The 13,383-nt window shown below is 39.9% G+C and overlaps 3 pseudogenes; all 3 read left to right on the plus strand.

Annotated features, from left to right (window-relative positions):
- Window positions 1-8,215: 8,215 nt before the first annotated feature.
- Window positions 8,216-9,191, plus strand: LOC148933951 (cytosolic sulfotransferase 17 pseudogene; annotated as a pseudogene).
- A 1,325-nt stretch (window positions 9,192-10,516) lies between these two features.
- On the plus strand, window positions 10,517-11,551 carry LOC125220547 (cytosolic sulfotransferase 5 pseudogene; annotated as a pseudogene).
- Window positions 11,552-12,388: 837 nt separating this feature from the next.
- LOC125221802 (cytosolic sulfotransferase 5 pseudogene) lies at window positions 12,389-13,383 on the plus strand (annotated as a pseudogene).

Genomic DNA, 13,383 nt, shown 5'->3' on the forward strand with positions numbered 1-13,383 from the left:
TTTTAAATTACTTTGTGTGTTTCTTTCATAACAATTGTTTTTGTTCATAGTTGTAGTTGAAGATGTCAAATTCAGAGTCTTGCACCCAAAACATAGGGAGCAATCAGTCACCTAAAGATATGCTTGAAGATATTGAAGTTGAAGAACTAGGGCTCGAGGGAGAGGAAGAGGAAGAGGAAGAGGGGGAGGAAATGGTGCCACCGGCATAAAAAAAGCGTAAACAAGCAGTAAGATCGGCTATATGGAAAAAATTTGATAGAGTTTTGGAAGATTCAATTCAAAAAGGGAAATGCAAACTGTGTGGAACATGTATACTTGCTGATCCGAAGCACAATGACACATCCGCTATGTGGAAGCATCATGCTTCATGTTTGAAGAAAAATGAAGGGGAAAAGAATCAAACACCACTCAGCCAAGATGAATTGAGGCAAGATATCCAAGAAAAGGGCAGATACGCATTATGCAGGATGATTGTTCTTGATGAACAACCATTCAGATTGGTGGAACGAGAGGGATTTCGTTTATTTTGCCGTGATATGGTACCAAACTTTAATATCCCGAGCAGATACACGGTAAGATCGGATTGTGTGAAGATGTTTCTAGAGGAGAGGGAACTGGTGAAAGTGGTTTTCTCCAGACCAGGCATGAGTAGAGTATCAATCACCACCGACTGTTGGACTGGAGTCAATAACACATGTTTTATTTGTGTTACATCACATTTCATCGACAAGGAATGGAGGCTGCAGAAGAAAATAATCAGCTTCTTTGACATTACTAGTCATAAGGGGGATGACATTGCTAAGGTGTTGATAAAGGCCCTTACGAACTGGGGCATTCAGAGGCTATTTTGTTGCACCATGGATAACGCTAAAAACAATGGTGTGGCAATCAAGGAAATGAAGTCCACCTTCAGTGCAAGAGGCATGCTTGTTGCCAATGGGCAATATTTTCATCAGAGGTGTGTTGCACACATACTTAACTTGATTGTCGAAGAAGGCATGAAACAAATAGGCATGGCTGTTGTACGAGTCAAAGAAGCCGTGAAATGGATAAGGGGTTCATCCACAAGGTCTAAGACCTTCAAGGATATTGCCAAGGTATGTAAGGTTGATACCAAAAAATTCTTGTGTCAAGATGTACCTACTAGATGGAACTCGACTTACTTAATGCTCGAGGCGGCATTGCCATATGAGCCGGCTATGAAGCTGTACAGCAACGTCACTCCCCAGTTTGGTAGGGATTTGAGAAACTTGAAGCACAACGACCTCACAGTTGGCGTTCCTGGAGAAGAAGATTGGATTGAAGTGAAGAAGATATGTAGTTTTCTCCGATCGTTTTATGTTATGACTCGTCTGGTCTCTGGCACCACGTATGCCATATCACATTCATTTTTAATGGAGATGTGTGACATATTTCTTATCATAAAAAGTTTGGAGGATGATGAAGATGCTGATATTAGATACATGGCCAAGAAGATGATGGAAAAGCTTGGTAAGTATTGGTTGGAGGAAGATGAGCTTAATCCAAACATGAACAAAATTTTGTACATTGCTGCAATGCTAGATCCTAGACAAAAAATGAAGCATGTGCAACATTGTTTGAAGACGTTGTATGGTGAGGCACGGGGAAATGAGTTGGCAGAGGAGTTGAGAAAGTCAGTCTTTGACTTATTTGAGTTGTACAAGAAAGAATTCAGTCCAGTGGTTGACCAAAGACAACCACGAACAGCTTCAGCTAGCCAAATGTCGAGTAGATCGACTAATCTGCGATTTCTTGGTAAAAGTTCTTGTAACATTCTCTGTGTTGCTAGTGAGGATGATGATGATGAAGATGGAAGCTCAGAGCTCTCTCGTTACTTCGCAGAGAGGCAATACCCAGCCAATAAAGATGATGATTTTGACATTCTTATGTGGTGGAAGACATACGGTATTTCCTATCCTATTCTATCAGAGATGGCTAGAGATATCCTTGCTATTCCTATATCAAGTGTTGCTTCTGAGTCAGCATTCAGCATGGGGGGGCGTGTGCTATCGATATTTAGAAACTCTTTGGCACCGGAAATGGTAGAAGCTTTGATATGCTCCAAGGATTGGTTGAGGTCCAGTTCTAGTTCTGCCGATCTCATGGAAGAAGAAGGAGAACCAATATCATTTATGCAAAAGCAATACCATGAAGGTGAGTATTCATTGCTATTTACTAATATATTTATTTATTCTTCATTTTGAACTCATTTTCTTTAATTTATTATTTTTTAATAGTGGTGGGGGCATTCCATAAGGATGGCAAAGTGACATGGCCATTGGACGATGCAGAATTGGGAGAATTGGAAAGAACTTGGTCAAGTGATCATGATGAAAGTTAAATTTTATCGTGCATTTGTTTTGGAATTTGAAAATATTGAACTTGGAGTTTTTCTTTTGAATATTTGAACTTTGAATACTTGTTGAATTGAGTAGGTTGTAAGCTTTGATGGATTAATATTGATAATGATTAATCTCATTCTAACCTCCAAGGATACTATTTAAAATGCAAAGAAGGAACTAAATATCAATATCAATCAATTTAAACATTCGCCGGTTTAAACATTTAAACATTTAAATATCAATCAACATTAAAACATTTAAAATGCAAAGAAGGAAACTATTTCTTACAATATTCAATATCAATCAACATTTAAGAATATTTCAACTTTGATGAATTCATATTGTTTGATATTTAACAATTTAATTGTTTATTCATTCTCCAACTAAATTAACGTCAAGTTCTCCTTCCTATAGTTGCCGTGATCATTGCAAATTTTATGCGAACGCGGCGCGAAAATATTAAACATATGAATTCCACAAAATGGGGAATCTCAAATAGGAGAATTCGGAAAAGAAAAACAAATCAAATTGACTTGATCTTTATTATGAACTCATTCCATTAACAAATGATCAATTAATGAAGAATTAAAGTTCAAATTTCTAAATCACCTTTTTTTGAATTTCGGTTCCGGTTCGGTTAACCGGAACCGAACCGACCTAGTTCGGTTAGGAACCGAACCGAACCGAGGCAAATTCGGTTTCGGTTCGGTATCTCAATCTCGGTTCCTTCAGATTCGGTTAACCGGGTATTCGGTTCGGTTCGGAACCGAACCGACCGAATACCCTGCGCTAATTGTTACAAATATGCTCTCTACACAACAACCCTCTCTCATTCCAATATACCTACATAACAACTCAATCTCTGTGAAACTTTCTGAAACCAATTACCTAGTTTGGCGACAACAAATTATGGTAACCGTTAGGGGATACGGGCTCGAAGCCTTCCTCACCGGAGACCAACCCATACCACCTCGTATGCTTCCAAAAGAAGGAACAACGCAACCTACTCTGAACCCAGATTTCATTCAATGGGATCGCCAGGACCAGCTGTTGGCCTCCTGGATCCAATCGTCTCTCACTAAGAGTACTATGGTTATGGTTGTAGGAATGAACTCCGCCCAAGAAATTTGGGAGGCTTTGGAATCGAGCTACTCGAACCAGTCGAGAGCCAAGATCATGCAGCACAAGCTGCAACTGCAAACAGTAAAAAAGGAATCCCTCACAATGAGAGACTATCTAACCAAAGTAAAGTCACTCTACGATCTCCTAGGGGTTGCCGGCTGTAGAGTTTTTGAGGAAGACCAGATCCTCCACATCCTAGGAGGATTAGGGATGGAATATGATCCCGTGATGGTTGCTATAACCTCGAAAGGTGACACGTGGTCTGTACAAGAAGTCGGAGCTCTTTTGATGAGTTTGAGTCCAGACTGGAGGTGACAAAACCTTCAACAATCAATACAGATGGTTCTCAGCCAGTAGCTCACCTTGCTCAAACTACTGGCCAACGCAGATACAATGTGCCACACTACAAATATAGACAATATGACACCCATGGAAGTGATGGAATAAGGGGTGGTTTTCGCAGCAGTCGCGGTGGTCGTGGAGGTTCCCGAGGACGCACGACTGGAAATAAAATCATCTGCCAGTTATGCCAGAAACCGGGCCACTCAGCGGATAAATGCTGGCGCGGGTATGAACAAAATTTTGCTCCTCAAGCGCCCCGTCCACAACAGCAAAACATTCGCCAGTTGCAACAACCACACCAGCCCTCTGCGAACATTGCTCAAGCTAGAAGTATTTATGCTCCAACTGAATATCTCAGTGAGAGTGCTGTCTCCTCCTGGTACCCAGACTCGGGCGCCACTAATCACGTTTCTAATGATTTCTCAACCTTGAACACCTCATCTGAATACCATGGAGGTAACCTTCTACAACTTGGTGATGGTCACGGTCTTGGTATTGCTCATGTGGGGCAGTCAATACTTAAGTCTTCTTCCTCTCCACACAATTCATTCTTGCTCAATAATCTCCTATATGTCCCCAAAGTTACCAAAAATCTGCTAAGTGTCTCACATTTTGCTCATGATAACAATGTGTTTTTTGAATTTCATCCATCTTATTGTTTTGTGAAGGATCAAATCTCCAAGGCCATACTCCTCAAAGGTCATCTTGACAACGGCCTCTACAAGTTCTTGCTTCAAAAATCTCCCTCAAAGTCTCTCAAGCCTTCAAGTTCCCCTAAGAGTTCAAGCTTAACTCATGCTGTTTGTTCCTTAGCACTAGGGCCTTCAGCTTTTTCCGTTAATTCTGCTGCGTCTTTAGATCTCTGGCATAGAAGATTTGGCCATTGTGCTTTCAATATTGTAGAGAAGATTCTCAAAGAATGTAATATCCCATTTCATTCAATGAAGTCATCTTTATTATGTCATTCTTGCTGCTTGGCTAAGAGTCATCGTCTACCTTATGCCTCTTCTCAAACACAATACACAAAACCTTTTCAATTAGTTCACAGTGATCTTTGGGGGCCTGCTCCAACCCCTTCTAGGAATGGTTTTGTTTATTTTGTCAACTTTATCGATCAATACAGCAGGTACACTTGGCTTTATTTGCTGAAATCCAAGAGTGAAGTCCTTAATGCCTTCAAACATTTCAAGGCCAATGTTGAAACACAATTCAACTCCAAGATCTTATCTCTCCAATCAGATTGGGGTGGAGAATATCAGGCTCTTACCTCTCTTCTTCAAAATGAGGGGATTCATCATCGGGTTTCTTGTCCATACACTCCGCAACAAAATGGGCTAGCCGAACGCAAGCATCGTCATGTTGTTGAGACGGGACTCGCTCTTCTAGCCGTCTCCCTACATATTTCTGGGATGATGCATTTACTACCAGTGTACACCTCATCAACCGGATGCCCACTCCTATTCTCCAGTCCTGCTCTCCCCATGAGAGGCTCTTTAAGTCCCGACCTATCTACACTGATTTAAAGGTGTTTGGGTGCTTATGTTATCCACATACTCGGCCCCTGAACAAGAATAAGCTCCAATTCAGGTCTGATGCAGCAACATTCCTTGGTTACAGCCCTAAACACAAAGGATACAAAGCTCTCTTATCTAATGGAAAGGTGATCGTATCTCGGGATATCATCTTTGATGAGAATTCTTTCCCATTCAAGTCTGTTCAATCAGCTCCAACTCCAGCTCCTCCAGTTTCCGTAGGTATCTCGTTACCATCACACTCTCCACCTATTCACATTCTCAACAATCCTCCTCCCTTACATTCCACTACACACATCGTCCCAAAATCTGCCTCCCCCACATACTCTCATGTTCCACATCACACTCTTAGAACTTCGACCTCTTCTCCTATTTCTTTAACATCCCAATCTCTACAAAGCACTGCCTCCCCAACTGAAATGCCCGTCAACCCTCATGATAATGTCCCTTCTCCTGCTCACTCATCTACGGACTCCGAAAATTGTGCTATCTACCCTTCCACCGAAAATTGACCTGCTCTACCTCCAGATCCTCCTCCAAAATCCTCACATCACATGACCACTCGCTCTAAGGCAGGTATTTTCAAACCCAAACTATTCCTTTCTTCAGCTACTGCACCACACCTCACCATTCCTAGCATTGCCCTATCTATCCCGGTCTGGAAATTGGCCATGACAGAGGATTTTCTTGCCCTCCTACGCAACAAAACTTGGATACTTACTTACCTCCCACCGGGTAAGAATCTTATTGGTTGCACCTGGATATTCAAAATCAAGAAACTTGCAACCGGTGACATAGCTCGACACAAAGCTCGTCTCGTTGCTCAAGGTTTCTCCCAAGAGCCCGGCTTTGATTTCACCGAAACCTTTAGTCCTGTTGTGAAACCCACCACAATTCATCTTATTTTGAGTATTGCAGTCACCATGGGATGGTCCATTCCCCATTTGGATGTCAATAACGCTTTTCTCAATAGTGATCTTAAGGAAGACTTATACATGCGTCAGCCACCAGGATTTGAACAAGGCCCTCATGGCCTCGTATGCAAACTGAACAAGACCCGTTATGGCCTGAAACAAGCTTCTCGTGCATGGTTCTCCACCATCACCAGCGCCCTTCTTCGTCTCGGCTTCGTTCAATCTCGTGCTGACACTTCTCTCTTCCATCGGCGCACCAAATCCGACATCACCTACCTGCTCCTTTATGTTGATGACATGCTGATCACAGGAGTTCATCTGCTGTTATCCGTCATGTTATTCAGCAACTCAATTCAAGCTTTTCCCTTAAAGACTTAGGGGAAGTCACCAATTTCCTAGGCATCGAAGTCTCTCGGAACTCTCAAGGATTGCATCTTAGCCAAGGTGCATACATCAAGGAATTATTGAATAAGGTTAAAATGCTTGACGCCAAGCCGTTCCCAACTCCCATGACATCTGACTGTAAGTTGAGTAAAGATAATGGAAATCCTACGGTGGATGGAAAATTGTATAGAAGTGTTGTAGGGGCTCTTCAGTATGCCACAATCACTCGGCCAGAACTTAGCTTCGCCGTGAACAAAGTGAGTCAGTTTATGGCCTGCCCTCTTATGCACATTGGAAAGCTGTAAGAAGAATTCTACGTTACTTGGTAAATTCAGTGGATTATGGTCTTCATGTCAGAACAAGTGATTTTGGATTAACTGGTTTTTCGGATTCTGATTGGGCATCGGATGTGGATGATCGCCGATCAACTACTGGTTACTGTGTCTTCTTTGGTAGAAATTTGGTGTCATGGTGCTCGAAGAAGCAGAAGGTGGTATCGTGGTCGAGTACTGAGGCTGAATATAGATCACTTGCTCATGTTGTTGCAGAACTCTCGTGGGTGAGCTCCCTACTAAACGAACTCGGAATCAAGTCCAAGAAAAAGACAATGGTGTGGGTAGACAACATGAGCACAATTGCTCTTGCATCCAATCCAGTTATTCATGCGCGTGCCAAGCACATAGAGCTGGACCTCCACTTTGTAAGGGACAAAGTTGCTGGACAGGAAATCGACCTAAGATATGTTCCTACTGCTGATCAAATAGCCGATGTCCTGACGAAACCATTGAGCAGCCAATTCTTCGTGAGGCTCCGAAACAAACTTGGGATTTGTCCGTTGTCCTCCCTCGAATTGAGGGGAAGTGTTAACTTAGCAGTCACAACTGTAGAAGATCATGGAGAAAAGCCAGAAAAGGGAGTATCAATAATAGAACAAAATCAGGGATCATAGAGTGATCTCAGGGATTGCCTCAAATTTAACTTATTTTCTTTCCATAGTTTCCTTTTTACTCCTTGTACAAACGTTATGAGATCTCTATTTAAAGAGACTCACATCAGTAATAACATCATCATTTTAACACAGCAAAAAATATATTGCATACCTCTTTTCTTGCTTTTCCTTTAAATTTAACTGCTCTAAACCATTTTGGTTTAATGTTTGCAAGCCATGTCTGTGAGTTAGTGTTAATCCCATTGTTCGGTCGGTCTAATGGTCAAAGATCGCATGTTTGGATATACCAATGTCTGTTTTGTGGGATTTGCAGTTACTGTCACTGAGCAGGATATTTTGATGGGATTATAATAATTTAATCGTAGAGTTTCGTCAAATTCTAGTAAACTCGATAAGATTGAAAATGAAATAGTACTTTTTTTTTGCAATTGTATAGTCCGTATATAAAACGACGTTGTATTGTTATAATAAGTAAATAGGAGTATATTTTTATTCTTATTTATGACTATCATCCCTACTTTGATAGCCATGTACTGAATAGGAGCAGTTTACAACCATTTAAGTGGCTTTCTATAAATTCATATGCTAAAAAATTTCCTCTCTCTCTCTCCAATTGTTTAACATTTCTCTTTAGCAAAAAATTCTCGAGTGCATATATTCAGTCGATGGATAATGATGAATTAGACATCGATTTAGCTTTAGCATCTCTCCCTAAACAAAAATGGGTGGGAGATGATCATCTTGTCCAATTTGGAGGCTTTTGGTTTGTGCCTCAACACATCAACCTAAACATCGGTGGGGAGAGGATTGAAATAGTTTATCACCTTTTTTATATCTTGGCTAGTTCTCCCAAAACAGGCACCACCTGGCTCAAATCTCTTCTATACTCCATCCTCAATCAATCCTCTAAACATAAGTTGGCCTTCAAACACCCGCACGAACTTGTTCCCTTCTTGGAAGGTCCGGTTCTCATGCTTACCAATGAGCTGCCATTTTTGACTTCTTTGTCAAACACATGCCGGTTATTCAGCACGTACATCTCGTACCAGCTCCTAGCCAAAACCCTAAATTCGTGTGAGTGTAGGATTGTGTACGTCACATGAAACCCCAAGGACACTCTAGTGTCCTTGTGGCACTTCATGAACAAGAGGAGGGGACATCAAACATGGACCATCGATGAGGCTGTTGATGCGTTCTGCCATGGTGTCACCCCGTACGGTCCCTACTATGATCATGTGATTGGGTATAGAGCGATGTACCTAAAGAGGTTGGAGAATGTTATGTTCGTGACGTATGAGGAGATGAAAGAAGATCCACATGGCCATGTCAAGAAATTGGGTGATTTCTTGATGGGGAAGAAGAGGTGGACGAGATCGTGAAGAATTGTAGCTTCGAGGTACTAAGTAGTCATGAAGTTAACAAATCCGAGCAATCTCTGATAAAGAATTTATTTCCGTACAATTCGTTCTTTAGAAAAGGAATAACCGGAGACCATGAAAACTATCTTAGCAATGAGGTCATTAAACGAATTGACACTCTTACTAAAGAGAGATTTCATCCGTTAGGCTTCATGTATGGGATTTAACTCCATCTCTACCCAAACTAATCTCAAGGAAAATGGTAGAAAAAATATATTGTCCTTTTTACCATTTCCCACCCTTTTCACATGTTTTGCAGGGTAAATAATGAGTGAAAATTACTTCTTTCGTCCCTTGTTAAGCAATTCGTATTTCATTTGAAGATGTCTCATGTTACTTTAATGAGACATCTATCTCAACACTTTTAATTGTCAATTACTTTGTTCTTTCTCATACTTTTATTTTTATTTCTACTTTATTTTTTTTATACTCCCTGAACCTAATTTTCTTAAATCATGTGCCATAAAAAAATTTCTAACTTAATAAGGGACATGATATTATTTGATAAAAGCGTCCACACATCCTTTAATAAAAGTGGCTATGATCTCTCTCTCTCATAAATACTCTTATCCGTCTTATAATAGATGTCACACTTTCCTTTTTAGTTTGTCCTACAAAAGATGTAACATTTTCTTTTTTTTAAAAAGTTTCCTCTCACATTAATATAAATATATTATTTTCTCTTTCCACTTAACACACAAAACTACACCTCCTAGTGTCAATTCCCAAGTGTGACATCTACTATGGGACGGAGACAGTAAGGAGATGATTAATGTGGCTGCCAACTTGGAAGCTTTTGGTATATGATTGATGATTCCATCAACTTCGCCATTTTTTGTCTTTGTTTTTTGAGGGATGATATATAAGTCCATCTAACTCCTTCTGACCTTCATAATCTAATTAATATTTGAGACTATGATATATTCCTAATTAATCTTCATAATCTAATTAAGTGAGAAAGAAGAAAATCACAGCAAACCCATTTCATGTTTACATGGTCATACTAACGTACGTAGATTTCTTCCTAGGTCGTTAATTTGAGATATAATAAAAGTATTTGAAGTTCAATTTTATGAAGGAATGTGCATGGTGCATGCTTGTTGTTCAACAGCTTAATCCGTAGTCAGATGACTTGATTAGTAGTAACACTGAAATAAAATAATGATGATAAAAAAATGGCAAAATTAAATAATTCAATAGAATAACCTTCTCTAAATGTATAAATATGGTGAGATCAAGAAGTTATCAAGAAGTCGTGATGTGGTTGGGATACGATGATAGAATGAATAAAGTTGTGATGCACGTTTATAGTGGTTGGGATGCGATTATGTGCAAACTTATGGACAAAGAGTTATCTAATAGGTTAGTTTTACATATGAAACATATGTTGAGTGTCATCCATATAATTAGTGCACACAATGGCTTCGTTTAATATTCTCATATTCATCATCCACCTTCTCTAATCTTCTCTTTCTAAACTTTTCTTCACCCTTCATGGAGAAGTTTAATCCAAACATGGATTTATCATCTCTTCCAAGAGAAAAATGGTGGGGGGATGAATATCTCGTCCAACTTGGAGGATTTTGGTTTAGACCTCAACGTGTAAAGCCAATCAAAAGAGTGATCAATCATTACAATCCACTTCCTAGTGATGTGATTTTGGTTACTTCTCCTAAAACCGGTACCACATGGCTCAAATCTGTCCTTTACTCCATCCTCAATCGATCCTCCAAACATAAGTTGGCTGTCAAACACCCTCATGAACTTGTTCCCTTCTTGGAGGTACAAGTCTTTGCAGAGGCCGATGAGCCGCTAATTCTAGCGGCCCCATCAGATGGGCCTCGATTATTCGCCACACACATTCCATACCAACTCCTTACCAAAACCCTAGATTCTAGTCAATGTAAGGTTGTTTACTTGACAAGGAATCCAAAGGACACCCTCGTCTCTTTGTGGCATTTTGTGAATAAGTGGAACATGGAGAAGCCAGATCAGTCATGGTCTCTCGATGAGGCAACTAACAAGTTTTGTCGTGGGATTAGCCTATATGGGCCTTACTATGATCATGTGCTTGGGTATAGAGAGTTGAGTTTGAAAAGGCCGGAGAACGTCTTGTTCGTGACATTCGAGGATATGCTAGAAGATCCTCGTGGCTATGTTAAAAAATTGGGTGAGTTCTTAGGATGTCCATTCGGTAAAGAAGAAGAAGATGAAGTGGAGGAGATTGTGAAGAATTGCAGCATCGAGGTGCTGAGTAGCCATGATGTTAATAAGTCTGAAGAATCTCCAACATGGTTTCCATTACCGTATAATTCATTCTTTAGAAAAGGAAAAATCGGAGATTACAAAAACTATCTTAGTAATGAGTCTATTCAACGCATCGACACACTTACAAAAGAAAGATTTCATTCCTTAGGCTTCATGTATGGGATTTAGCTCCCTCTTGCTTTTGCTATTTTTCTGTGTAAGTCCATACTTACTGAGTGTGTAATTTGCTTTCACTACTATTGTATATTTCATATCACATTACATGTTTGGCGAGATTAATCATATTCATAAGTTTCCTATATATGGAAGTCCAAATTTCGAGTTTTAGGGAGTGGGGCTCACAACACCATGGCCACATAACATTCCATCTCGAGTAATGTGAGTAAAGAAAATTTCTTGCTATAAGACTACTTACTGTACTTGCAATATAAAATATTTAAACCAATATAAATGATACGAGAAAAAATATCAATAGATCGGGCATGCGTCGAATATTTATTTATTTAATATGCGTATAAATTTTGTATAACTCACTAAACTGATAAAATAATTTAATAACACAATTTTTATTCAGGCACCATCCATCTGATAATCATCAAGATATTGTACTAGGATTTATGAATATGAAATATTACATTTGACTTTTGTATATATATTAGATTTCCAAATATAGTCTTATCTTGAGTCTAAAATATCACATTTTTTTAATATGAAAACATAATCCACAAGAAGAGTGCCCTCGCCGCAAGCAGAATCCCAAGAGTGTTGAGTTGTACGGTGTTCGGTTTGCAAGATTGTATCCGGGATTAAATTTGTAGTGTGTTTGGTTCATGAAATTTAATCTCATAACTCAATCCTAGATGAATAATCAATCACTTAAATTTTCACGATAAAAGGTGATTTTTCGAAAAAAGGACAAAAGAATATGGGTGGATTTGAAGCATAACCACGGTGATTTTTCACATTACTTAATGTAATGTGACAAATATTTTTACTATATTGGGTGATGGTTTGTCTAATTATAGTAGAAACGTAACAGCTGTAGAATGCCAATACCTACACTCAATATATGTACATTACAAAATGGCTGTGTTTGCTAATCCTTATCCTCGCTCCCTCTCTCTCAAAATTATTGCTTTGCACCTTCAATGGAGAAGCCTAATCCCGACATTGATCTATCATCTCTCCCAAAAGAGAAGTGGTGGGGAGATGATTGTGTCGTCCAACTTGGAGGCTTTTGGTACATGCCCCAATTCATCAAGCCAATACAAAGAGTAATCAATCATTTTAACCCTCTTCCTAGTGATGTGATCTTGGTCACTTTTCCTAAATCAGGCACAACTTGGCTCAAATCTCTCATCTTCTCAATCGTCAACCGCTCATCTAAACACAGATTGGCCGTCGAGCACCCCCATGAACTCGTGCCGTTCTTGGAAGTGCAGATCTATGCGCAATCTGACGAGCCGACGACACCAGTCGGCTCGTCAGATGCTCGCCGAATATTCGGCACACACATCCCTTATCAGCTCCTGTCCAAGACCCTAGACACGTGTCAATGTAAGGTTGTTTACTTAACGCGGAACCCCAAGGACACACTTATTTCCACGTGGCATGAATAGATGGAACATGGGCAAGCCAGATCAATCATGGTCACTAGATGAGGCCACCGACAAGTTTTGCAGTGGTGTGTTTCCATGTGGGCCATACTACGATCACGTGCTTGGGTATAGAGAGTTGAGTCTGAAGAGATCGAAGAACGTGATGTTTGTGACTTTCGAGGAGATGTTGGGAGATCCTCATGGCTATGTCAAAAAGTTGGGTGAGTTCTTAGGGTGTCCATTTGAAGAAGAAGGTGAAGTGGATGAGATTGTGAAGAATTGTAGCATCGAGGTGCTAAGCAGCCGTGATGTTAATAAGTCTGAGGAATCTCCAACATGGTTTCCTTTACCATATAATTCTTTTCTTAGGAAAGGAAAAATTGGAGATCATAAAAATTATCTTAGTGATGAGTCTATTCATCGTATTGACGCACTCACTAAAGAGAGATTTCATTCCTTAGGATTTATGTATGGAATTTAACTCCATTTTGTA

This window comes from Salvia hispanica, chromosome 1 (genome assembly GCF_029641045.1).
Source record: "Salvia hispanica isolate PSC_SH4W2 chromosome 1, Shi_PSC_v1, whole genome shotgun sequence".
NCBI classification, from domain to species: Eukaryota; Viridiplantae; Streptophyta; class Magnoliopsida; order Lamiales; family Lamiaceae; genus Salvia; species Salvia hispanica.